Source organism: Haliotis asinina, chromosome 6 (assembly GCF_037392515.1).
Source record: "Haliotis asinina isolate JCU_RB_2024 chromosome 6, JCU_Hal_asi_v2, whole genome shotgun sequence".
NCBI classification, from domain to species: Eukaryota; Metazoa; Mollusca; class Gastropoda; order Lepetellida; family Haliotidae; genus Haliotis; species Haliotis asinina.
In genome coordinates this window covers 42,636,730-42,661,853 of record NC_090285.1, presented here as the reverse complement: position 1 = coordinate 42,661,853, position 25,124 = coordinate 42,636,730, and the positions used below count along the sequence as shown (strand labels likewise).

The 25,124-nt window shown below is 48.0% G+C and overlaps 4 non-coding genes across 4 annotated transcripts; all 4 read right to left on the bottom strand.

The window, feature by feature from the left end:
* Nucleotides 1–2,255: 2,255 nt before the first annotated feature.
* LOC137288317 (5S ribosomal RNA) lies at nucleotides 2,256–2,374 on the bottom strand. Its single transcript, XR_010957095.1, has one exon. It is a non-coding gene; the product is annotated as a 5S ribosomal RNA (ribosomal RNA).
* Nucleotides 2,375–6,069: 3,695 nt separating this feature from the next.
* LOC137288381 (5S ribosomal RNA) lies at nucleotides 6,070–6,188 on the bottom strand. The gene has a single exon (XR_010957155.1). It is a non-coding gene; the product is annotated as a 5S ribosomal RNA (ribosomal RNA).
* Nucleotides 6,189–9,318: 3,130 nt separating this feature from the next.
* Nucleotides 9,319–9,437, bottom strand: LOC137288299 (5S ribosomal RNA). Its single transcript, XR_010957078.1, has one exon. It is a non-coding gene; the product is annotated as a 5S ribosomal RNA (ribosomal RNA).
* A 13,910-nt stretch (nucleotides 9,438–23,347) lies between these two features.
* Nucleotides 23,348–23,466, bottom strand: LOC137288315 (5S ribosomal RNA). Its single transcript, XR_010957094.1, has one exon. It is a non-coding gene; the product is annotated as a 5S ribosomal RNA (ribosomal RNA).
* Between the last annotated feature and the right edge of the window lie 1,658 nt (nucleotides 23,467–25,124).

The window sequence follows — 25,124 nt, the reverse complement described above, 5'->3', positions numbered from 1 at the left end:
TTGTAACAGACATGTAGCCAAATGATTTTTGCATCCAGTCATGAAGTTAAAATAGAAACTTTCCTCGATTAAGAAGTGATTATTCGGATACAAATGCACGAGAAAGCACACACGCTCCCGAGCTAGCAGCTAGCAGCCACAACATGCAGGGTGTCTCCTCCGACGTCCGCGCCTCTGTAGTATCACCCGGGCTGGCTGTCGGGGAGAGGCATTCGCTCTCCGTGCTCCGTTTGTAGCTGACGTGACTTTCTGCACTCAAACCTACCACTATGGCTGATGTTGCTGCTGCCCCCGCTGCTGTCAAGACTCCCAAGAAGAAAGCTGCTGCCAAGCCGAAGAAGGTTGCCGCACATCCCACCTATGTGGATATGATCAAGAAAGCTATTTCATCCTTGAAGGAGAGGGGTGGTTCTTCCCGACAGGCTATACTGAAATACATCCTGGCCAACTACAAAGTTGGTGACAACCAGGTCGCCATCAATGCTCGCGTCAAGGTTGCTTTGAAAAATGGAGTCAAGAATGGTGCACTGAAGCAATCAAAGGGAACTGGAGCTGCTGGGTCCTTCCGTCTTGGCGAGGTGAAGAAAGCCGAAAAACCCAAGAAGGCTAAGCCTGCTGCCAAGCCAAAGAAGGCTGCCAAATCTCCCAAGAAAGTCAAGAAGCCAGTTGCTGCCAAGAAGCCAAAGACAGCCGCTAAGAAGGCCGCCAAGTCACCAAAGAAGGTGAAAGCTGCAGCCAAGCCCAAGAAGGCAAAGACCCCTAAGAAGGCAGCTGCCAAACCCAAGAAGGTCAAGACCCCCAAGAAGAAGGCCACCAAGCCAAAGAAGGCCTAAGGTCTCTTTGTCTCGCCTTCGCTCCACATTTCTGTGGTCCAAAGGCCCTTTTCAGGGCCATCCAAATACCCCAAAAGAAAACTTGAAAACACTGATAACAAAACAATGCCATTTATTTCAGCAGCATAGAAATAACAAAGAATGCGTGTCAGCGATAGCAGGTATAGTGTGAATGATGGCTTAGACTGATCATAATTACAAAATGAGCCTTAACCGTAAAGGTGAGGCAAAGAAACCGTTGCCCAAGGTAGGTGTCGGTAAAACCATATACATTGAGCAAAAGCATATACAGCATTGAGCAAAGAAGGATTTGATAAGTATGTTCCTACATTGATATGATAGTGGGCGTTCCAAACCCTACCCCATCTAATGGCCGGTGTGTCTTGTTTTGTTTCACTTAGATCCAGCCCCATCAAAATACATAACCCCACATACACATTACACTCAAGCCAGATACCCGACCCTAAAATAAACAAAGGAAAATAAACGCAAAGACTACAAAAGTTTAACATAAACAAAGCAAGATGTGAAGCAAAGAATGCAAATTGTATATGTATCATGTAAAGTGTTGATGATATCAGATATCGTCAATACAGATTTCCTTTTATGTGTGTACATGTAGCTCCACAAGCACGTTGACATCCACCGGGTGTTTTACCGACACACACCTCGCCCATGCAGGACTAGGGCGACAAGAGTTGTGCACCCTTGGTCGTGTGAGGCGTGTGCGTTTGACATTCGCCCCAATGCCTGCAACACTGCTGTTATGTGTCAAAGTAAAGGTACGGAAATACTGTCTAATACATGTAAAGTACGTCTGCGTGACCTAGCTAGAACTGCAAACATAAAATAGCTGACTGATTCACCACCCAGCCGCATCGTCATGCCATGTGTGTTTAGAAAGCAGGGAATCACTGTGGGCTTGCTGTCACAGATTTGAAAGTAATTTTCCTACAGCAAACCAGTGAATCCTATAGCAGGCGTTCAATGCGATTTACCTTTTCCTTATTATCTCATCTGCATAGGCAAAGAGTTGTGCGCTGAGACCTGATACAAACAACATTGTGATGTGACATAAGCAGCCTTTAATATACGAAAGTAAGATCGTAAATGACATGTTTGATTGTCGGAGTACAGTGACACTTTCATGTGGCGAATGAAACATACATGCCTTCAGAGTAGATGATGAGTAGTCGAGTGAACTGACGGGGGAAAATGGTGAGAAGTATAACTGAAAAGTCCTCGGTATGTAAGTGTGTAAGAACAAATCGTTCACAAGCATATTCAGGCATGCAGGAGTTTGCCCATTCAAAACGAAATAGAATGTATCATGACTTTCCGATGTCAATGATACACATGCACCTTGTGGTGGAAATACAAACAAATAAAAAAAAATATACATAAAAAAGGAGAAAATGAAAATGTCTACTGCACCCGGTGTTCCCAGGCGGTCACCCATCCAAGTACTATCCGGGCCCGACGTTGCTTACCTTCGGTGATCGGACGAGAACCGGTGTTTTCAACGTGGTATGGCCGTAGACAACGCTCACAGGCAAACTTCGGCTACATATACACACGGGGTAGTGGGGAAGGGACATTGCGATCAAACAGCATCCTCGCATTTTCAGTGGGTTTACACAATCATGTGTTTTCATGTTGGAGTGTTATCTTTACAGTATCTGGCAAGTATTTGGTACTTGTGATACATATGAACGCTGTTTCTGTGCGCATCTGCTGCGAGAAAGGACACACTACTTCGCCCGCCCCCTCGCCCCAAACATCCAGTTTTCGCCCGCCCAATAGAGATCGTGCATGCAGCCTATGTTGTTTTTCGAATAAAATTAATATGAAAACGATGACGGCCCATACTGTCGTGATGTCAAGAAAGTCGGGTTAATCGTGGCAGGCAAAAATAGTTAATCTGTGACGATCGACTGCTGGTATCGTTCTGTACAGCGTCTTGTATAATAGATGTCCATCTTACTCTACATACTGGGGTTCGCGCCCCGTTTGTGTGCCGAGATTCGCGTCTTGGAACACCGTTTCATTGAAAGAAACATCCTAGCTACTTACTTATGAGGCAAAAAGCAAATTTCAACAGTAAATGTAGTGCCCCAGATCATGTGTTCAGTAACAGTGTCGAATGTTTTCTCTCGCAAAATGGCGAACTTGTCAGATAAACGTGCTTCATTGCCTTTGTTTGGGTGCTTGTTTTAGCGTCTGAGAGGCAGTAATGAGTTATGTTGGGGTTTACCTTCATAGTTAGATATCTTGAGAAACGACATACAACATTTGAAATGATTGAATTTGAGTCTAAAGCCTCGAAATGTACTTTTGAAACGAACGATGTCTACATTTTTGCCTCGATGGCTTCACTGAAAATAGCCCGTGTGGCTTCACCATTCACCTGTGAGTGTTGTTATTGTAACAGACATGTAGCCAAATGATTTTTGCATCCAGTCATGAAGTTAAAATAGAAACTTTCCTCGAATAAGAAGTGATTATTCGGATACAAATGCACGAGAAAGCACACACGCTCCCGAGCTAGCAGCTAGCAGCCACAACATGCAGGGTGTCTCCTCCGACGTCCGCGCCTCTGTAGTATCACCCGGGCTGGCTGTCGGGGAGAGGCCGTGTCTACTCCCCAACACATAGCGAGGGGAGTGGCCGTGCCCATTCCCAGGATGAAGTCGGGGAGTGGCCGTGTCTACTCCCCAACAGATAGCGAGGGGAGTGGCCGTGCCCACTCCCAGGGTGAAGTCGGAGAGTAGCCGTGCCTACTCCCCAGTAGATAGCGAGGGGAATGGCCGTGCCCACTCCCAGGGTGAAGTCGGGGAGTAGCCGTGTCTACTCCCCAGCAAATAGCGAGGGGAGTGGCCGTGTCTACTCCCGTACGAAAAAAAAAAAAAAAAAAAAAAAAAAAAAAAAAAAAAAAAAAACAAAAAAAAAAAAAAAAAAAACCCATTACACAGGCCACTGTGTACCCCACTCCCCCATCAAGCACCGACACCAGCAACGGCCCATGCGTCCCAAAGTGGGACACCCCCAGCCCTTGGCAGCCACAACCACGTCCGCAACCATGCGTCCCAAAGAGGGACACCCCACGCATCCCAAGGAGGGATAGGTCTGCCGACATGCCAACCGGCGAAGGCGACCTCAAAAGCACTAAACTAACGAACGAACGAACGGGGAGAGGCATTCGCTCTCCGTGCTCCGTTTGTAGCTGACGTGACTTTCTGCACTCAAACCTACCACTATGGCTGATGTTGCTGCTGCCCCCGCTGCTGTCAAGACTCCCAAGAAGAAAGCTGCTGCCAAGCCGAAGAAGGTTGCCGCACATCCCACCTATGTGGATATGATCAAGAAAGCTATTTCATCCTTGAAGGAGAGGGGTGGTTCTTCCCGACAGGCTATACTGAAATACATCCTGGCCAACTACAAAGTTGGTGACAACCAGGTCGCCATCAATGCTCGCGTCAAGGTTGCTTTGAAAAATGGAGTCAAGAATGGTGCACTGAAGCAATCAAAGGGAACTGGAGCTGCTGGGTCCTTCCGTCTTGGCGAGGTGAAGAAAGCCGAAAAACCCAAGAAGGCTAAGCCTGCTGCCAAGCCAAAGAAGGCTGCCAAATCTCCCAAGAAAGTCAAGAAGCCAGTTGCTGCCAAGAAGCCAAAGACAGCCGCTAAGAAGGCCGCCAAGTCACCAAAGAAGGTGAAAGCTGCAGCCAAGCCCAAGAAGGCAAAGACCCCTAAGAAGGCAGCTGCCAAACCCAAGAAGGTCAAGACCCCCAAGAAGAAGGCCACCAAGCCAAAGAAGGCCTAAGGTCTCTTTGTCTCGCCTTCGCTCCACATTTCTGTGGTCCAAAGGCCCTTTTCAGGGCCATCCAAATACCCCAAAAGAAAACTTGAAAACACTGATAACAAAACAATGCCATTTATTTCAGCAGCATAGAAATAACAAAGAATGCGTGTCAGCGATAGCAGGTATAGTGTGAATGATGGCTTAGACTGATCATAATTACAAAATGAGCCTTAACCGTAAAGGTGAGGCAAAGAAACCGTTGCCCAAGGTAGGTGTCGGTAAAACCATATACATTGAGCAAAAGCATATACAGCATTGAGCAAAGAAGGATTTGATAAGTATGTTCCTACATTGATATGATAGTGGGCGTTCCAAACCCTACCCCATCTAATGGCCGGTGTGTCTTGTTTTGTTTCACTTAGACCCATCAAAATACATAACCCCACATACACATTACACTCAAGCCAGATACCCGACCCTAAAATAATCAAAGGAAAATAAACGCAAAGACTACAAAAGTTTAACATAAACAAAGCAAGATGTGAAGCAAAGAATGCAAATTGTATATGTATCATGTAAAGTGTTGATGATATCAGATATCGTCAATACAGATTTCCTTTTATGTGTGTACATGTATCTCCACAAGCACGTTGACATCCACCGGGTGTTTTACCGACACACACCTCGCCTATGCAGGACTAGGGCGACAAGAGTTGTGCACCCTTGGTCGTGTGAGGCGTGTGCGTTTGACATTCGCCCCAATGCCTGCAACACTGCTGTTATGTGTCAAAGTAAAGGTACGGAAATACTGTCTAATACATGTAAAGTACGTCTGCGTGACCTAGCTAGAACTGCAAACATAAAATAGCTGACTGATTCACCACCCAGCCGCATCGTCATGCCATGTGTGTTTAGAAAGCAGGGAATCACTGTGGGCTTGCTGTCACAGATTTGAAAGTAATTTTCCTACAGCAAACCAGTGAATCCTATAGCAGGCGTTCAATGCGATTTACCTTTTCCTTATTATCTCATCTGCATAGGCAAAGAGTTGTGCGCTGAGACCTGATACAAACAACATTGTGATGTGACATAAGCAGCCTTTAATATACGAAAGTAAGATCGTAAATGACATGTTTGATTGTCGGAGTACAGTGACACTTTCATGTGGCGAATGAAACATACATGCCTTCAGAGTAGATGATGAGTAGTCGAGTGAACTGACGGGGGAAAATGGTGAGAAGTATAACTGAAAAGTCCTCGGTATGTAAGTGTGTAAGAACAAATCGTTCACAAGCATATTCAGGCATGCAGGAGTTTGCCCATTCAAAACGAAATAGAATGTATCATGACTTTCCGATGTCAATGATACACATGCACCTTGTGGTGGAAATACAAACAAATAAAAAAAAATATACATAAAAAAGGAGAAAATGAAAATGTCTACTGCACCCGGTGTTCCCAGGCGGTCACCCATCCAAGTACTATCCGGGCCCGACGTTGCTTAACTTCGGTGATCGGACGAGAACCGGTGTTTTCAACGTGGTATGGCCGTAGACAACGCTCACAGGCAAACTTCGGCTACATATACACACGGGGTAGTGGGGAAGGGACATTGCGATCAAACAGCATCCTCGCATTTTCAGTGGGTTTACACAATCATGTGTTTTCATGTTGGAGTGTTATCTTTACAGTATCTGGCAAGTATTTGGTACTTGTGATACATATGAACGCTGTTTCTGTGCGCATCTGCTGCGAGAAAGGACACACTACTTCGCCCGCCCCCTCGCCCCAAACATCCAGTTTTCGCCCGCCCAATAGAGATCGTGCATGCAGCCTATGTTGTTTTTCGAATAAAATTAATATGAAAACGATGACGGCCCATACTGTCGTGATGTCAAGAAAGTCGGGTTAATCGTGGCAGGCAAAAATAGTTAATCTGTGACGATCGACTGCTGGTATCGTTCTGTACAGCGTCTTGTATAATAGATGTCCATCTTACTCTACATACTGGGGTTCGCGCCCCGTTTGTGTGCCGAGATTCGCGTCTTGGAACACCGTTTCATTGAAAGAAACATCCTAGCTACTTACTTATGAGGCAAAAAGCAAATTTCAACAGTAAATGTAGTGCCCCAGATCATGTGTTCAGTAACAGTGTCGAATGTTTTCTCTCGCAAAATGGCGAACTTGTCAGATAAACGTGCTTCATTGCCTTTGTTTGGGTGCTTGTTTTAGCGTCTGAGAGGCAGTAATGAGTTATGTTGGGGTTTACCTTCATAGTTAGATATCTTGAGAAACGACATACAACATTTGAAATGATTGAATTTGAGTCTAAAGCCTCGAAATGTACTTTTGAAACGAACGATGTCTACATTTTTGCCTCGATGGCTTCACTGAAAATAGCCCGTGTGGCTTCACCATTCACCTGTGAGTGTTGTTATTGTAACAGACATGTAGCCAAATGATTTTTGCATCCAGTCATGAAGTTAAAATAGAAACTTTCCTCGAATAAGAAGTGATTATTCGGATACAAATGCACGAGAAAGCACACACGCTCCCGAGCTAGCAGCTAGCAGCCACAACATGCAGGGTGTCTCCTCCGACGTCCGCGCCTCTGTAGTATCACCCGGGCTGGCTGTCGGGGAGAGGCATTCGCTCTCCGTGCTCCGTTTGTAGCTGACGTGACTTTCTGCACTCAAACCTACCACTATGGCTGATGTTGCTGCTGCCCCCGCTGCTGTCAAGACTCCCAAGAAGAAAGCTGCTGCCAAGCCGAAGAAGGTTGCCGCACATCCCACCTATGTGGATATGATCAAGAAAGCTATTTCATCCTTGAAGGAGAGGGGTGGTTCTTCCCGACAGGCTATACTGAAATACATCCTGGCCAACTACAAAGTTGGTGACAACCAGGTCGCCATCAATGCTCGCGTCAAGGTTGCTTTGAAAAATGGAGTCAAGAATGGTGCACTGAAGCAATCAAAGGGAACTGGAGCTGCTGGGTCCTTCCGTCTTGGCGAGGTGAAGAAAGCCGAAAAACCCAAGAAGGCTAAGCCTGCTGCCAAGCCAAAGAAGGCTGCCAAATCTCCCAAGAAAGTCAAGAAGCCAGTTGCTGCCAAGAAGCCAAAGACAGCCGCTAAGAAGGCCGCCAAGTCACCAAAGAAGGTGAAAGCTGCAGCCAAGCCCAAGAAGGCAAAGACCCCTAAGAAGGCAGCTGCCAAACCCAAGAAGGTCAAGACCCCCAAGAAGAAGGCCACCAAGCCAAAGAAGGCCTAAGGTCTCTTTGTCTCGCCTTCGCTCCACATTTCTGTGGTCCAAAGGCCCTTTTCAGGGCCATCCAAATACCCCAAAAGAAAACTTGAAAACACTGATAACAAAACAATGCCATTTATTTCAGCAGCATAGAAATAACAAAGAATGCGTGTCAGCGATAGCAGGTATAGTGTGAATGATGGCTTAGACTGATCATAATTACAAAATGAGCCTTAACCGTAAAGGTGAGGCAAAGAAACCGTTGCCCAAGGTAGGTGTCGGTAAAACCATATACATTGAGCAAAAGCATATACAGCATTGAGCAAAGAAGGATTTGATAAGTATGTTCCTACATTGATATGATAGTGGGCGTTCCAAACCCTACCCCATCTAATGGCCGGTGTGTCTTGTTTTGTTTCACTTAGACCCATCAAAATACATAACCCCACATACACATTACACTCAAGCCAGATACCCGACCCTAAAATAATCAAAGGAAAATAAACGCAAAGACTACAAAAGTTTAACATAAACAAAGCAAGATGTGAAGCAAAGAATGCAAATTGTATATGTATCATGTAAAGTGTTGATGATATCAGATATCGTCAATACAGATTTCCTTTTATGTGTGTACATGTATCTCCACAAGCACGTTGACATCCACCGGGTGTTTTACCGACACACACCTCGCCTATGCAGGACTAGGGCGACAAGAGTTGTGCACCCTTGGTCGTGTGAGGCGTGTGCGTTTGACATTCGCCCCAATGCCTGCAACACTGCTGTTATGTGTCAAAGTAAAGGTACGGAAATACTGTCTAATACATGTAAAGTACGTCTGCGTGACCTAGCTAGAACTGCAAACATAAAATAGCTGACTGATTCACCACCCAGCCGCATCGTCATGCCATGTGTGTTTAGAAAGCAGGGAATCACTGTGGGCTTGCTGTCACAGATTTGAAAGTAATTTTCCTACAGCAAACCAGTGAATCCTATAGCAGGCGTTCAATGCGATTTACCTTTTCCTTATTATCTCATCTGCATAGGCAAAGAGTTGTGCGCTGAGACCTGATACAAACAACATTGTGATGTGACATAAGCAGCCTTTAATATACGAAAGTAAGATCGTAAATGACATGTTTGATTGTCGGAGTACAGTGACACTTTCATGTGGCGAATGAAACATACATGCCTTCAGAGTAGATGATGAGTAGTCGAGTGAACTGACGGGGGAAAATGGTGAGAAGTATAACTGAAAAGTCCTCGGTATGTAAGTGTGTAAGAACAAATCGTTCACAAGCATATTCAGGCATGCAGGAGTTTGCCCATTCAAAACGAAATAGAATGTATCATGACTTTCCGATGTCAATGATACACATGCACCTTGTGGTGGAAATACAAACAAATAAAAAAAAATATACATAAAAAAGGAGAAAATGAAAATGTCTACTGCACCCGGTGTTCCCAGGCGGTCACCCATCCAAGTACTCTCCGGGCCCGACGTTGCTTAACTTCGGTGATCGGACGAGAACCGGTGTTTTCAACGTGGTATGGCCGTAGACAACGCTCACATTCGTTCGTTAGTTCGTTAGTTTAGTGCTTTTGAGGTCGCCTTCGCCGGTTGGCATGTCGGCAGACCTATCCCTCCTTGGGATGCGTGGGGTGTCCCTCTTTGGGACGCATGGTTGCGGACGTGGTTGTGGCTGCCAAGGGCTGGGGGTGTCCCACTTTGGGACGCATGGGCCGTTGCTGGTGTCGGTGCTTGATGGGGGAGTGGGGTACACAGTGGCCTGTGTAATGGGTTTTTTTTTTTTTTTTTTTTTTTTTTTTTTTTTTTTTTTTTTTCGTACGGGAGTAGACACGGCCACTCCCTCGCTATTTGCTGGGGAGTAGACACGGCTACTCCCCGACTTCACCCTGGGAGTGGGCACGGCCATTCCCCTCGCTATCTACTGGGGAGTAGGCACGGCTACTCTCCGACTTCACCCTGGGAGTGGGCACGGCCACTCCCCTCGCTATCTGTTGGGGAGTAGACACGGCCGCTCCCCGACTTCATCCTGGGAATGGGCACGGCCACTCCCCTCGCTATGTGTTGGGGAGTAGACACGGCCACTCCCCGACTTCATCCTGGGAGTGGGCACGGCCACTCCTCTGGCTATCTGCTGGGGAGTAGACACGGCCACTCTCCGGCATGACCCTGAGAGCGGGCACGGCCACTCCCTTAGCTCTCTGCCGGGGAGTGGACGCAGCCACTCCCTCCCATACCTGCTTCTGGAGCGGATATGGCCTTTCCATTGTGGTTACCTATGCTTACCTTGTTCTGTTTTTGTCCCTCCTTGGGACGCATGTGGTTGTTAATTGCCGACACACGTGCAATGGTCCCAGACTATGGTGGGGAGTTTCAAACCATGGTGCGGTTGGGTTGAGACCTTGGGGATGGGAGCTTGGGTGCAATAATATCCCTGTGTCTGTAACAAACCGGAGGACTGGCTGATTGATATAATTTCTCTATATATACTGACATAGTTCACTGTCCAGAAGAAAGTTTGCTAGTGGCTTATACATTGAATGGTGCTCCGTGTGAGCCAGCAACTGCTTTGCTGTCAACGTATCTAGTTTGGTTTCTTCTTTAAGTGTCTGCCTGATCGTGTCAAATCGTAGGCAGTCCAGCATGATATGAGGGACGGTGGCCTTGGTGTGGCATGTTTGACAGTCTTTGTATGAGGTTTTGGTGGTACCTAGCCTCAGGCGTGTGATCATAATATCCACTCGCCTGTTTTGTGAGGGGCCTGGTAGCTTCCCTTTCACACTGGGGCGGAGTTGATGTAACCATCTGCCTTTGTCTGAGGTGTCCCATAGCCTCTGCCACTTGCTAGTGATTGAATTCTGGATCATACTTCGGATTTCGCTTTTTGAATAGGGATGTTCCAGTGACACATTCAATTCTAGCGCCTGTCTGGCTAGTTTGTCCGCTCTCTCATTGCCGGGTATACCAACGTGAGATGGTATCCAGCACAGCGTGACCTCCTTCTCATTTTCCTGTCTTAGTTTCTGAATGAGAACCAGGATCTCATGGATGGTGTCGGGTCTACTACTGGAGTGCTTGGTTGCCAGTGACTGTATTGCACTGAGTGAGTCTGAGAGGATAACCACTCTTTTCTCATGTAGGTTGCGACAATACCTAAGTGCATGGTGTATGGCTTCCAGCTCTGCAGTGTAGACCGATTGACCGTCCGGCAGGCGTGCCGAGATTGTGTGGTTGGAGGTGGCTGTGTGGATGAGGATACCGTAGGCGGTTCTGTTTCTCACGGGATCTTTTGATCCGTCAGTATATATGTGCGCCGAGTCCTCGTAAACCGTGTCAATCCTACTGAGCGCTCTGACACGTAGTAGCATTGGATTCTCACTTTTAGGCGGTTCATTTGTGAGAGTGGTGTCGACATTTGGAGACCGGAGTCTCCATGGAGGACATTGCACTGTCATTGGTTGGGTTGGAGGTTCTACCTGGTCGCATCCATGCTCTCGCCTTAGCTGGATGACCCTGAGCCCACCTGGCGTTGTGTTGGGTCTCTTTTTAAGCCACGCTTTGGTTCTACCAGAGTAGAGTTTCTCCTCCCACAACCTAGTGACGAGTGGATTGGAGCAGCGACTCCAATAGTTCAATGTCAGTTTCTCTCGCCTGAGATGGAGTGGTAGCTCCCCAGTTTCCACTAATAGGGCCTGGTGGGAGGTACAGGTCGCCGCGCCTGTGACCAGTTTAAGAGCTTGGTATTGAATGTTTTCAAGCCGGCTCAGAGCCGATTGGGAAGCACTGTGGTAGGCTTCGCACCCATAGTCTATTTTACTCCTGATTAGGGACTTATAGAGGGTCAAGAGTGTTTCACTATTCGCTCCCCATGAGCTGCCGGATACAGCTCTCATAGCGTTGAGGTCCTTCTGACAACTCTGGGTGATATTGTCTATATGTTTGGCCCAGGTGAGATGTTGATCGAAGGTTACCCCGAGAAACTTGGCTGATTTCTCAAATTTGACCTCTTTGCCCTTGAGTTTTAGACAGGGTGTGTGGCTTACACGGCAACCCTTACGCTTGAAAACCACTCCTACTGTTTTCTCAGGCGAGATAGTGAAACCCCATTTGTCGCACCATTGTTCCACCCCATCGAGAGCTTCCCTGAGTTGAGCCTGGATCTTGGATAGCTCTCGATGTCTGACCCATACAGCCCCGTCATCGGCGAACTTAGAGGTGTTGGTGTAACTGTCCCGTGGGACGTGTTCAAATAGGTCGTCAATCATGATATTGAATAGCGTGGGACTGATAATGCTTCCTTGCGGTGTGCCATTATCTAACCTGTGTCGCTCAGACAGGTGGTCCCCGAGGAGGACTGATATCGACCTTTCTTGCAAGAAACTTTGAACATAATTTGCCATTTTCCCTCGTACACCAACATTCTCTAGTTTAAGGAGGAGTCCATCGTGCCATACCATGTCAAATGCTTTGCTGAAGTCTAGGAAGACAGCAGCTAGGTACTCTTTCTTGACTTGGGCTAGTCTTATATCACTTTCCAGTCGGAAAATGTGGTCAAGACATGAGCGGTTTGATCTAAACCCGCTTTGGTCATGAGATAGGTGTCCGTTTGTTTCAAGGTGATGCTTTAGGCGTATATTCACCATTGCCTCCATACTCTTGCACAGATTTGATGTTAGGGATATTGGGCGATATGAGTTGGCGGACGCCTTCTCCTTTCCTGGTTTGAGCAGAGGTATGACTGCCGCATGTTTCCATGCTGCAGGTACCTCCCCCCTATCCCATATCAGATTGTACAATTGTACGACGACTTTGGCTACGCTGTCAGGCAACCTTTTTAGCATCTCATAGCTGACCATGTCCTCTCCGGGACTAGTACCTTTTTTGTGGTGTATGGCAGTTCTGAACTCCTCCACACTGAAGCATTGATTATAGGCATGCTGTTCGCCTGGGGGCTGTTTGGGCCGTTGCGGTGGCTTCTCTGACTTTGTAAACTCTTCAGAGAAGTTGTTGCTGCTACTGACAGAGGCAAAGTGGGTGGCTAAGATACTGGCTTTTTCCGGTATGGAAGTAGCCCCTGTTATCTTGGGATTGCAAGCGGACTTGCGTTTCCCTCTGATAGCATGTATCTTTTGCCAGACCTGTTTACTGTTTGTTTTGTGGTTGAGCGATCCACAGAACTTTTGCCATGAGTCAGCTCTGGCCTGATCAATGAGATCTTTAACTTTTTTCCTGGCTTCTCGGACTTGTCCTACGGCAGATTTGTCCCTTTGTAACCTGTTTAGAGCCTTTTTCCTAATGCGTCTAGCTTTGGCTATTTCCTCATTCCACCATGGGACGGCACGGGAGCCGTGTTTTGGCTGGGTGAGAGGTATTGAAGCCCGGGCCGCTTTGTATATAGCTGACGTTAGGTTGAGGCTGAAGGTTTCGATATCATCAGAGATGATTTCAGACGGGTCCAATTTATTGCATTCCGTACTGAATAGGGACCAATCTGCTTTGGAGAAGTTCCACCGCTCTCTAGGATTTATGTGGTGGTCGCATAGAGGAGGTGTGCCAAGGTGTGTGATGCACGGATAGTGATCACTTCCCATACTGTCATCATGGACCTGCCATTGGCAATCGTGGGCTAGGTCGTTTGTGGCAATAGCAAGATCTAGGCCTGTCCATCCGCCCCTGATGGGACAATGTCTAGTTGGAGAGCCGTCATTCAGAATTATGAGTCCTCGTGACTCCACCCAGTCCTCCACCATCCTGCCGAAGCAGTCTGAGTGTTTGGCTCCTTCGTCCCACAGCGGGCTGTGGGCGTTGAAGTCGCCGAGGATTAGGCCTGAATGCCCGACCAGGTCCATGAGTTTGTTAAGCTCGTGGATGTTGGTGGGTTCGGCAGTCCTGTGATAGACATTTGCGATTTTGATTTCTTTGCTATTTGCCAACGTGACTGAGATGACTTGGGTTTCAAGGCTTCCCACCTCTGATACGACCATACTGGATGTACAATTGTCGGCGACAAAAGTAACCAGTCCACCACCTGTCCGCCCCGTTCTATCTTTGCGGTATTGTATGAAGCCAGGCATGTTAAAGTTTGTTCTCTTCCCCAGTTTCGCTTCTTGAATTAGAATAACGTGGGGTGTCAGTGCCTTTTGCTGAACTAGGGCTTTGAGTTCGTGGCCGTTTGACCTCAGGCCGTTGGCATTCCATTGCAGTATTTTTAGGTACATGATGACAGTATTTGCCCAAGCTTTTTAATTGAGATTGTTAATCTGCTGTTTGAGATAGGTTGCAGATTGCCCGTAGGACAGCAGTTTGGTGGCCAGTTCCCATAGAATAATGAGATTTGACCCCTCATTGCTGTCCTGTCGTGTGCCTAGTTTGAGTAAGGCGGCACAAACGAATTCAACCAGTGTGTCTGGGATTGTCTGGTTGTGGGCTGCTTGGGTGCTGTCTGTACCTGGTCCAGCATGCCTAACGCCGTTTTGTGTGGTCTCAACGGTGTTGGGAGCCACTTTTGTTTGGCCTTTTTTGCCCCGTTTGCCTCTTGGCCTTCTCCGCTTGGGTTTGGTTTTACCCTCACCCTTGACACTGGTTGCCGCAGTGTCGTTTCGATTCTGTGGCTTGGCGGTTGACTTATCCTCATTTCCCGCCTTACCGCTTCCCTTAGCCGCTTGTGCGTGCTTTTTTTGTAAAGTCTCCGTGTTTAGACTTTTTCTTTTAGTCTGCCTGCTCCTGCAGAAGTTCGAGAGGGCTGAGTGCCCTTGAACTTTGCAGTTCCTGCAATAGGGTGAGCAGTTGCCCTTGCAGACACTCTCTGGCTTGGAGCATGTCCTGCATTTTGCCTCGCTGCGACAATTTGCTTTCACATGTCCATAGCAGAGGCACTTCACGCACTGCTTGGGTCGCTTGAGGTAGGGTAGTGTTGCCACTACCTTACCTGCCACTCTGATCGTGTCTGGCACCTGTGTGCCTATTATGGTGAGTATTACTACTCTGGTGTTTTGCCCTTGGCTTTTAATCCTATACATGTCGCTGATAATAGGATCGCGCTGGGTTGGGTCGATTAGCTGCTGGTCGCTAATCTTCTTGTCTAGATGCACCGCGCATCTGGCGTGAGAGACCCACCCTGGCACTTTCCATATTACCGTTTCGCCAAGGATTTTGTTGGGGAGGCGTAAGGATTCATTTACGTTGTTGCCGCTGACAACGTATCCCCTGTTTGCTTTATTTATTTTGTGGATGGAGATGGACTTGCTAAGCTCCTCCTTAAGGGCTTGGGCTGTGACCCTGCTGGTGAGGGTGAGGTTGTAGTCTTTACAGTAGACTAGCCTCTCCCACGCCAGCTGTTTTGGAGGGTTAACCTTAGCCGGGGCTTTGGTTTGTTTAGCAGTGTCCTTGGATCTCTTAGAGTTCCTGATCCAAAGCTCATTTATCTGTTCCCTTTCCGACAAGCTGAGCCCGCTGAAACTGATTCCCCTTTCAGGCAATTTCATCGCGGCTTGCGCGTATGAGAAGTTTGCCGTTGCAAACTTTCTCTTTTTAGGGTTCTCAGTTTCTGGGCTGAAGTGCAGCTTTGTCTTCCCGGGACGGAGCTGGGCAAGTTCTCCGTTTTCCAGAGTAGAGCTGTCTCTTATGGGGTTGGGCATTCCCCTCTGAGGGCTGGGCATTCCCTCGGTTTCGGACTCAGAGTCCATTTCTATATTTGGTGGGGTAGTCACGGCTACCCCTATGCGTGTATGTTGGCCCCGAGAGCTGGGCGGGCTCTCGGGCTCGATCCCCGTGGGAGTCGAGTCCTGGCCAGGGGGCGGCATATCCCCATTTAGGCCAGTTGCCTCTCCGGGAGCAGACACGGCTGCTTCCCCCGTTTTGTTGGGAATAGTCACGGCTATTCCCTTTTTGTAACAGCGAGCTCCCCCTCGCTTCTTCTCCCTTCTTTTCTCTCTTTGGGGAGCAGACACGGCCACTCCCCTGCGTTTTGGGGTGGTCACGGCCACTCCCTTCTTATTTGGGGTGGACACGGCCATCCCCTTCCTCTCCTTGCGGGGAGTGTACACGGCCACTCCCTCCTTGTCACCATAGGGAGTGGACACGGCCACTTCCTTTCCTTCACTATTGGGGACGGACACGGCCGTCCCCCTCTTCCTCTCTTTGGGAGTGGACACGGCCACTCCCCCCGTTACACAAAAGGCAGTGGACACGGCCACTTCCTTAGCCTCACCGTGGGGGACGGACACGGCCGTCCCCCTCTTCCTCTCTTTGGGAGTGGACACGGCCACTCCCCCCGTTACACAAAAGGCAGTGGACACGGCCACTTCCTTAGCCTCACCGTGGGGGACGGACACGGCCGTCCCCCTCTTCCTCTCTTTGGGAGTGGACACGGCCACTCCCTTCGTTACCCCGTAGGGAGCGGACACGGCCGCTCCCTTAGCCTCGCCATTGGGGACGGACACGTCCGTCCCCTTTTCCCTCTCTTTGGGAGTGGACACGGCCACTCCCTTCCTCTCCTTCGCTTTATCATGTTTCCTGCTGTGGACCTGGGCGGTCACTAAGAAGGTGTTCCCTTCCATTTCTGGTCGGGAACAGTCCCTGTGAGATCCTCACAGCGACTTGCCTTCTTGGTTTTTTCCTTCTGCTTTCCTCCGAGGTCCTTCTAGCTTCGCAGCTGAGCTGCAGATGAACGCTCACAGGCAAACTTCGGCTACATATACACACGGGGTAGTGGGGAAGGGACATTGCGATCAAACAGCATCCTCGCATTTTCAGTGGGTTTACACAATCATGTGTTTTCATGTTGGAGTGTTATCTTTACAGTATCTGGCAAGTATTTGGTACTTGTGATACATATGAACGCTGTTTCTGTGCGCATCTGCTGCGAGAAAGGACACACTACTTCGCCCGCCCCCTCGCCCCAAACATCCAGTTTTCGCCCGCCCAATAGAGATCGTGCATGCAGCCTATGTTGTTTTTCGAATAAAATTAATATGAAAACGATGACGGCCCATACTGTCGTGATGTCAAGAAAGTCGGGTTAATCGTGGCAGGCAAAAATAGTTAATCTGTGACGATCGACTGCTGGTATCGTTCTGTACAGCGTCTTGTATAATAGATGTCCATCTTACTCTACATACTGGGGTTCGCGCCCCGTTTGTGTGCCGAGATTCGCGTCTTGGAACACCGTTTCATTGAAAGAAACATCCTAGCTACTTACTTATGAGGCAAAAAGCAAATTTCAACAGTAAATGTAGTGCCCCAGATCATGTGTTCAGTAACAGTGTCGAATGTTTTCTCTCGCAAAATGGCGAACTTGTCAGATAAACGTGCTTCATTGCCTTTGTTTGGGTGCTTGTTTTAGCGTCTGAGAGGCAGTAATGAGTTATGTTGGGGTTTACCTTCATAGTTAGATATCTTGAGAAACGACATACAACATTTGAAATGATTGAATTTGAGTCTAAAGCCTCGAAATGTACTTTTGAAACGAACGATGTCTACATTTTTGCCTCGATGGCTTCACTGAAAATAGCCCGTGTGGCTTCACCATTCACCTGTGAGTGTTGTTATTGTAACAGACATGTAGCCAAATGATTTTTGCATCCAGTCATGAAGTTAAAATAGAAACTTTCCTCGAATAAGAAGTGATTATTCGGATACAAATGCACGAGAAAGCACACACGCTCCCGAGCTAGCAGCTAGCAGCCACAACATGCAGGGTGTCTCCTCCGACGTCCGCGCCTCTGTAGTATCACCCGGGCTGGCTGTCGGGGAGAGGCAAAAGTTCTGTGGATCGCTCAACCACAAAACAAACAGTAAACAGGTCTGGCAAAAGATACATGCTATCAGAGGGAAACGCAAGTCCGCTTGCAATCCCAAGATAACAGGGGCTACTTCCATACCGGAAAAAGCCAGTATCTTAGCCACCCACTTTGCCTCTGTCAGTAGCAGCAACAACTTCTCTGAAGAGTTTACAAAGTCAGAGAAGCCACCGCAACGGCCCAAACAGCCCCCAGGCGAACAGCATGCCTATAATCAATGCTTCAGTGTGGAGGAGTTCAGAACTGCCATACACCACAAAAAAGGTACTAGTCCCGGAGAGGACATGGTCAGCTATGAGATGCTAAAAAGGTTGCCTGACAGCGTAGCCAAAGTCGTCGTACAATTGTACAATCTGATATGGGATAGGGGGGAGGTACCTGCAGCATGGAAACATGCGGCAGTCATACCTCTGCTCAAACTAGGAAAGGAGAAGGCGTCCGCCAACTCATATCGCCCAATATCCCTAACATCAAATCTGTGCAAGAGTATGGAGGCAATGGTGAATATACGCCTAAAGCATCACCTTGAAACAAACGGACACCTATCTCATGACCAAAGCGGGTTTAGATCAAACCGCTCATGTCTTGACCACATTTTCCGACTGGAAAGTGATATAAGATTAGCCCAAGTCAAGAAAGAGTACCTAGCTGCTGTCTTCCTAGACTTCAGCAAAGCATTTGACATGGTATGGCACGATGGACTCCTCCTTAAACTAGAGAATGTTGGTGTACGAGGGAAAATGGCAAATTATGTTCAAAGTTTTTTGCAAGAAAGGTCGATATCAGTCCTCCTCGGGGACCACCTGTCTGAGCGACACAGGTTAGATAATGGCACACCGCAAGGAAGCATTATCAGTCCCACGCTATTCAATATCATGATTGACGACCTATTTGAACACGTCCCACGGGACAGTTACACCAACACCTCTAAGTTCGCCGATGACGGGGCTGTATGGGTCAGACATCGAGAGCTATCCAAGATCCAGGCTCAACTCAGGGAAGCTCTCGATGGGGTGGAACAATGGTGCGACAAATGGGGTTTCACTATCTCGCCTGAGAAAACAGTAGGAGTGGTTTTCAAGCGTAAGGGTTGCCGTGTAAGCCACACACCCTGTCTAAAACTCAAGGGCAAAGAGGTCAAATTTGAGAAATCAGCCAAGTTTCTCGGGGTAACCTTCGATCAACATCTCACCTGGGCCAAACATATAGACAATATCACCCAGAGTTGTCAGAAGGACCTCAACGCTATGAGAGCTGTATCCGGCAGCTCATGGGGAGCGAATAGTGAAACACTCTTGACCCTCTATAAGTCCCTAATCAGGAGTAAAATAGACTATGGGTGCGAAGCCTACCACAGTGCTTCCCAATCGGCTCTGAGCCGGCTTGAAAACATTCAATACCAAGCTCTTAAACTGGTCACAGGCGCGGCGACCTGTACCTCCCACCAGGCCCTATTAGTGGAAACTGGGGAGCTACCACTCCATCTCAGGCGAGAGAAACTGACATTGAACTATTGGAGTCGCTGCTCCAATCCACTCGTCACTAGGTTGTGGGAGGAGAAACTCTACTCTGGTAGAACCAAAGCGTGGCTTAAAAAGAGACCCAACACAACGCCAGGTGGGCTCAGGGTCATCCAGCTAAGGCGAGAGCATGGATGCGACCAGGTAGAACCTCCAACCCAACCAATGACAGTGCAATGTCCTCCATGGAGACTCCGGTCTCCAAATGTCGACACCACTCTCACAAATGAACCGCCTAAAAGTGAGAATCCAATGCTACTACGTGTCAGAGCGCTCAGTAGGATTGACACGGTTTACGAGGACTCGGCGCACATATATACTGACGGATCAAAAGATCCCGTGAGAAACAGAACCGCCTACGGTATCCTCATCCACACAGCCACCTCCAACCACACAATCTCGGCACGCCTGCCGGACGGTCAATCGGTCTACACTGCAGAGCTGGAAGCCATACACCATGCACTTAGGTATTGTCGCAACCTACATGAGAGAAGAGTGGTTATCCTCTCAGACTCACTCAGTGCAATACAGTCACTGGCAACCAAGCACTCCAGTAGTAGACCCGACACCATCCATGAGATCCTGGTTCTCATTCAGAAACTAAGACAGGAAAATGAGAAGGAGGTCACGCTGTGCTGGATACCATCTCACGTTGGTATACCCGGCAATGAGAGAGCGGACAAACTAGCCAGACAGGCGCTAGAATTGAATGTGTCACTGGAACATCCCTATTCAAAAAGCGAAATCCGAAGTATGATCCAGAATTCAATCACTAGCAAGTGGCAGAGGCTATGGGACACCTCAGACAAAGGCAGATGGTTACATCAACTCCGCCCCAGTGTGAAAGGGAAGCTACCAGGCCCCTCACAAAACAGGCGAGTGGATATTATGATCACACGCCTGAGGCTAGGTACCACCAAAACCTCATACAAAGACTGTCCAACATGCCACACCAAGGCCACCGTCCCTCATATCATGCTGGACTGCCTACGATTTGACACGATCAGGCAGACACTTAAAGAAGAAACCAAACTAGATACGTTGACAGCAAAGCAGTTGCTGGCTCACACGGAGCACCATTCAATGTATAAGCCACTAGCAAACTTTCTTCTGGACAGTGAACTATGTCAGTATATATAGAGAAATTATATCAATCAGCCAGTCCTCCGGTTTGTTACATACACAGGGATATTATTGCACCCAAGCTCCCATCCCCAAGGTCTCAACCCAACCGCACCATGGTTTGAAACTCCCCACCATAGTCTGGGACCATTGCACGTGTGCAACACAACCGTCGGCAATTAACAACCACATGCGTCCCAAGGAGGGACAAAAACAGCACAAGGTAAGCATAGGTAGCCACAATGGAAAGGCCATATCCGCTCCAGAAGCAGGTATGGGAGGGAGTGGCTGCGTCCACTCCCCGGCAGAGAGCTAAGGGAGTGGCCGTGCCCGCTCCCAGGGTCAAGCCGGAGAGTGGCCGTGTCTACTCCCCAACAGATAGCGAGGGGAGTGGCCGTGCCCGCTCCCAGGATGAAGTCGGGGAGTGGCCGTGTCTACTCCCCAACAGATAGCGTGGGGAGTGGCCGTGCCCACTCCCAGGATGAAGTCGGGGAGTGGCCGTGTCTACTCCCCAACAGATAGCGAGGGGAGTGGCCGTGCCCACTCCCAGGGTGAAGTCGGAGAGTAGCCGTGCCTACTCCTCAGTAGATAGCGAGGGGAATGGCCGTGCCCACTCCCAGGGTGAAGTCGGGGAGTAGCCGTGTCTACTCCCCAGCAAATAGCGAGGGGAGTGGCCGTGTCTACTCCCGTACGAAAAAAAAAAAAAAAAAAAAAAAAAAAAAAAAAAAAACCCATTACACAGGCCACTGTGTACCCCACTCCCCCATCAAGCACCGACACCAGCAACGGCCCATGCGTCCCAAAGTGGGACACCCCCAGCCCTTGGCAGCCACAACCACGTCCGCAACCATGCGTCCCAAAGAGGGACACCCCACGCATCCCAAGGAGGGATAGGTCTGCCGACATGCCAACCGGCGAAGGCGACCTCAAAAGCACTAAACAAACGAACGAACGGGGAGAGGCATTCGCTCTCCGTGCTCCGTTTGTAGCTGACGTGACTTTCTGCACTCAAACCTACCACTATGGCTGATGTTGCTGCTGCCCCCGCTGCTGTCAAGACTCCCAAGAAGAAAGCTGCTGCCAAGCCGAAGAAGGTTGCCGCACATCCCACCTATGTGGATATGATCAAGAAAGCTATTTCATCCTTGAAGGAGAGGGGTGGTTCTTCCCGACAGGCTATACTGAAATACATCCTGGCCAACTACAAAGTTGGTGACAACCAGGTCGCCATCAATGCTCGCGTCAAGGTTGCTTTGAAAAATGGAGTCAAGAATGGTGCACTGAAGCAATCAAAGGGAACTGGAGCTGCTGGGTCCTTCCGTCTTGGCGAGGTGAAGAAAGCCGAAAAACCCAAGAAGGCTAAGCCTGCTGCCAAGCCAAAGAAGGCTGCCAAATCTCCCAAGAAAGTCAAGAAGCCAGTTGCTGCCAAGAAGCCAAAGACAGCCGCTAAGAAGGCCGCCAAGTCACCAAAGAAGGTGAAAGCTGCAGCCAAGCCCAAGAAGGCAAAGACCCCTAAGAAGGCAGCTGCCAAACCCAAGAAGGTCAAGACCCCCAAGAAGAAGGCCACCAAGCCAAAGAAGGCCTAAGGTCTCTTTGTCTCGCCTTCGCTCCACATTTCTGTGGTCCAAAGGCCCTTTTCAGGGCCATCCAAATACCCCAAAAGAAAACTTGAAAACACTGATAACAAAACAATGCCATTTATTTCAGCAGCATAGAAATAACAAAGAATGCGTGTCAGCGATAGCAGGTATAGTGTGAATGATGGCTTAGACTGATCATAATTACAAAATGAGCCTTAACCGTAAAGGTGAGGCAAAGAAACCGTTGCCCAAGGTAGGTGTCGGTAAAACCATATACATTGAGCAAAAGCATATACAGCATTGAGCAAAGAAGGATTTGATAAGTATGTTCCTACATTGATATGATAGTGGGCGTTCCAAACCCTACCCCATCTAATGGCCGGTGTGTCTTGTTTTGTTTCACTTAGACCCATCAAAATACATAACCCCACATACACATTACACTCAAGCCAGATACCCGACCCTAAAATAATCAAAGGAAAATAAACGCAAAGACTACAAAAGTTTAACATAAACAAAGCAAGATGTGAAGCAAAGAATGCAAATTGTATATGTATCATGTAAAGTGTTGATGATATCAGATATCGTCAATACAGATTTCCTTTTATGTGTGTACATGTATCTCCACAAGCACGTTGACATCCACCGGGTGTTTTACCGACACACACCTCGCCTATGCAGGACTAGGGCGACAAGAGTTGTGCACCCTTGGTCGTGTGAGGCGTGTGCGTTTGACATTCGCCCCAATGCCTGCAACACTGCTGTTATGTGTCAAAGTAAAGGTACGGAAATACTGTCTAATACATGTAAAGTACGTCTGCGTGACCTAGCTAGAACTGCAAACATAAAATAGCTGACTGATTCACCACCCAGCCGCATCGTCATGCCATGTGTGTTTAGAAAGCAGGGAATCACTGTGGGCTTGCTGTCACAGATTTGAAAGTAATTTTCCTACAGCAAACCAGTGAATCCTATAGCAGGCGTTCAATGCGATTTACCTTTTCCTTATTATCTCATCTGCATAGGCAAAGAGTTGTGCGCTGAGACCTGATACAAACAACATTGTGATGTGACATAAGCAGCCTTTAATATACGAAAGTAAGATCGTAAATGACATGTTTGATTGTCGGAGTACAGTGACACTTTCATGTGGCGAATGAAACATACATGCCTTCAGAGTAGATGATGAGTAGTCGAGTGAACTGACGGGGGAAAATGGTGAGAAGTATAACTGAAAAGTCCTCGGTATGTAAGTGTGTAAGAACAAATCGTTCACAAGCATATTCAGGCATGCAGGAGTTTGCCCATTCAAAACGAAATAGAATGTATCATGACTTTCCGATGTCAATGATACACATGCACCTTGTGGTGGAAATACAAACAAATAAAAAAAAATATACATAAAAAAGGAGAAAATGAAAATGTCTACTGCACCCGGTGTTCCCAGGCGGTCACCCATCCAAGTACTATCCGGGCCCGACGTTGCTTACCTTCGGTGATCGGACGAGAACCGGTGTTTTCAACGTGGTATGGCCGTAGACAACGCTCACAGGCAAACTTCGGCTACATATACACACGGGGTAGTGGGGAAGGGACATTGCGATCAAACAGCATCCTCGCATTTTCAGTGGGTTTACACAATCATGTGTTTTCATGTTGGAGTGTTATCTTTACAGTATCTGGCAAGTATTTGGTACTTGTGATACATATGAACGCTGTTTCTGTGCGCATCTGCTGCGAGAAAGGACACACTACTTCGCCCGCCCCCTCGCCCCAAACATCCAGTTTTCGCCCGCCCAATAGAGATCGTGCATGCAGCCTATGTTGTTTTTCGAATAAAATTAATATGAAAACGATGACGGCCCATACTGTCGTGATGTCAAGAAAGTCGGGTTAATCGTGGCAGGCAAAAATAGTTAATCTGTGACGATCGACTGCTGGTATCGTTCTGTACAGCGTCTTGTATAATAGATGTCCATCTTACTCTACATACTGGGGTTCGCGCCCCGTTTGTGTGCCGAGATTCGCGTCTTGGAACACCGTTTCATTGAAAGAAACATCCTAGCTACTTACTTATGAGGCAAAAAGCAAATTTCAACAGTAAATGTAGTGCCCCAGATCATGTGTTCAGTAACAGTGTCGAATGTTTTCTCTCGCAAAATGGCGAACTTGTCAGATAAACGTGCTTCATTGCCTTTGTTTGGGTGCTTGTTTTAGCGTCTGAGAGGCAGTAATGAGTTATGTTGGGGTTTACCTTCTTAGTTAGATATCTTGAGAAACGACACACAACATTTGAAATGATTGAATTTGAGTCTAAAGCCTCGAAATGTACTTTTGAAACGAACGATGTCTACATTTTTGCCTCGATGGCTTCACTGAAAATAGCCCGTGTGGCTTCACCATTCACCTGTGAGTGTTGTTATTGTAACAGACATGTAGCCAAATGATTTTTGCATCCAGTCATGAAGTTAAAATAGAAAAAGAAGTGATTATTCGGATACAAATGCACGAGAAAGCACACACGCTCCCGAGCTAGCAGCTAGCAGCCACAACATGCAGGGTGTCTCCTCCGACGTCCGCGCCTCTGTAGTATCACCCGGGCTGGCTGTCGGGGAGAGGCATTCGCTCTCCGTGCTCCGTTTGTAGCTGACGTGACTTTCTGCACTCAAACCTACCACTATGGCTGATGTTGCTGCTGCCCCCGCTGCTGTCAAGACTCCCAAGAAGAAAGCTGCTGCCAAGCCGAAGAAGGTTGCCGCACATCCCACCTATGTGGATATGATCAAGAAAGCTATTTCATCCTTGAAGGAGAGGGGTGGTTCTTCCCGACAGGCTATACTGAAATACATCCTGGCCAACTACAAAGTTGGTGACAACCAGGTCGCCATCAATGCTCGCGTCAAGGTTGCTTTGAAAAATGGAGTCAAGAATGGTGCACTGAAGCAATCAAAGGGAACTGGAGCTGCTGGGTCCTTCCGTCTTGGCGAGGTGAAGAAAGCCGAAAAACCCAAGAAGGCTAAGCCTGCTGCCAAGCCAAAGAAGGCTGCCAAATCTCCCAAGAAAGTCAAGAAGCCAGTTGCTGCCAAGAAGCCAAAGACAGCCGCTAAGAAGGCCGCCAAGTCACCAAAGAAGGTGAAAGCTGCAGCCAAGCCCAAGAAGGCAAAGACCCCTAAGAAGGCAGCTGCCAAACCCAAGAAGG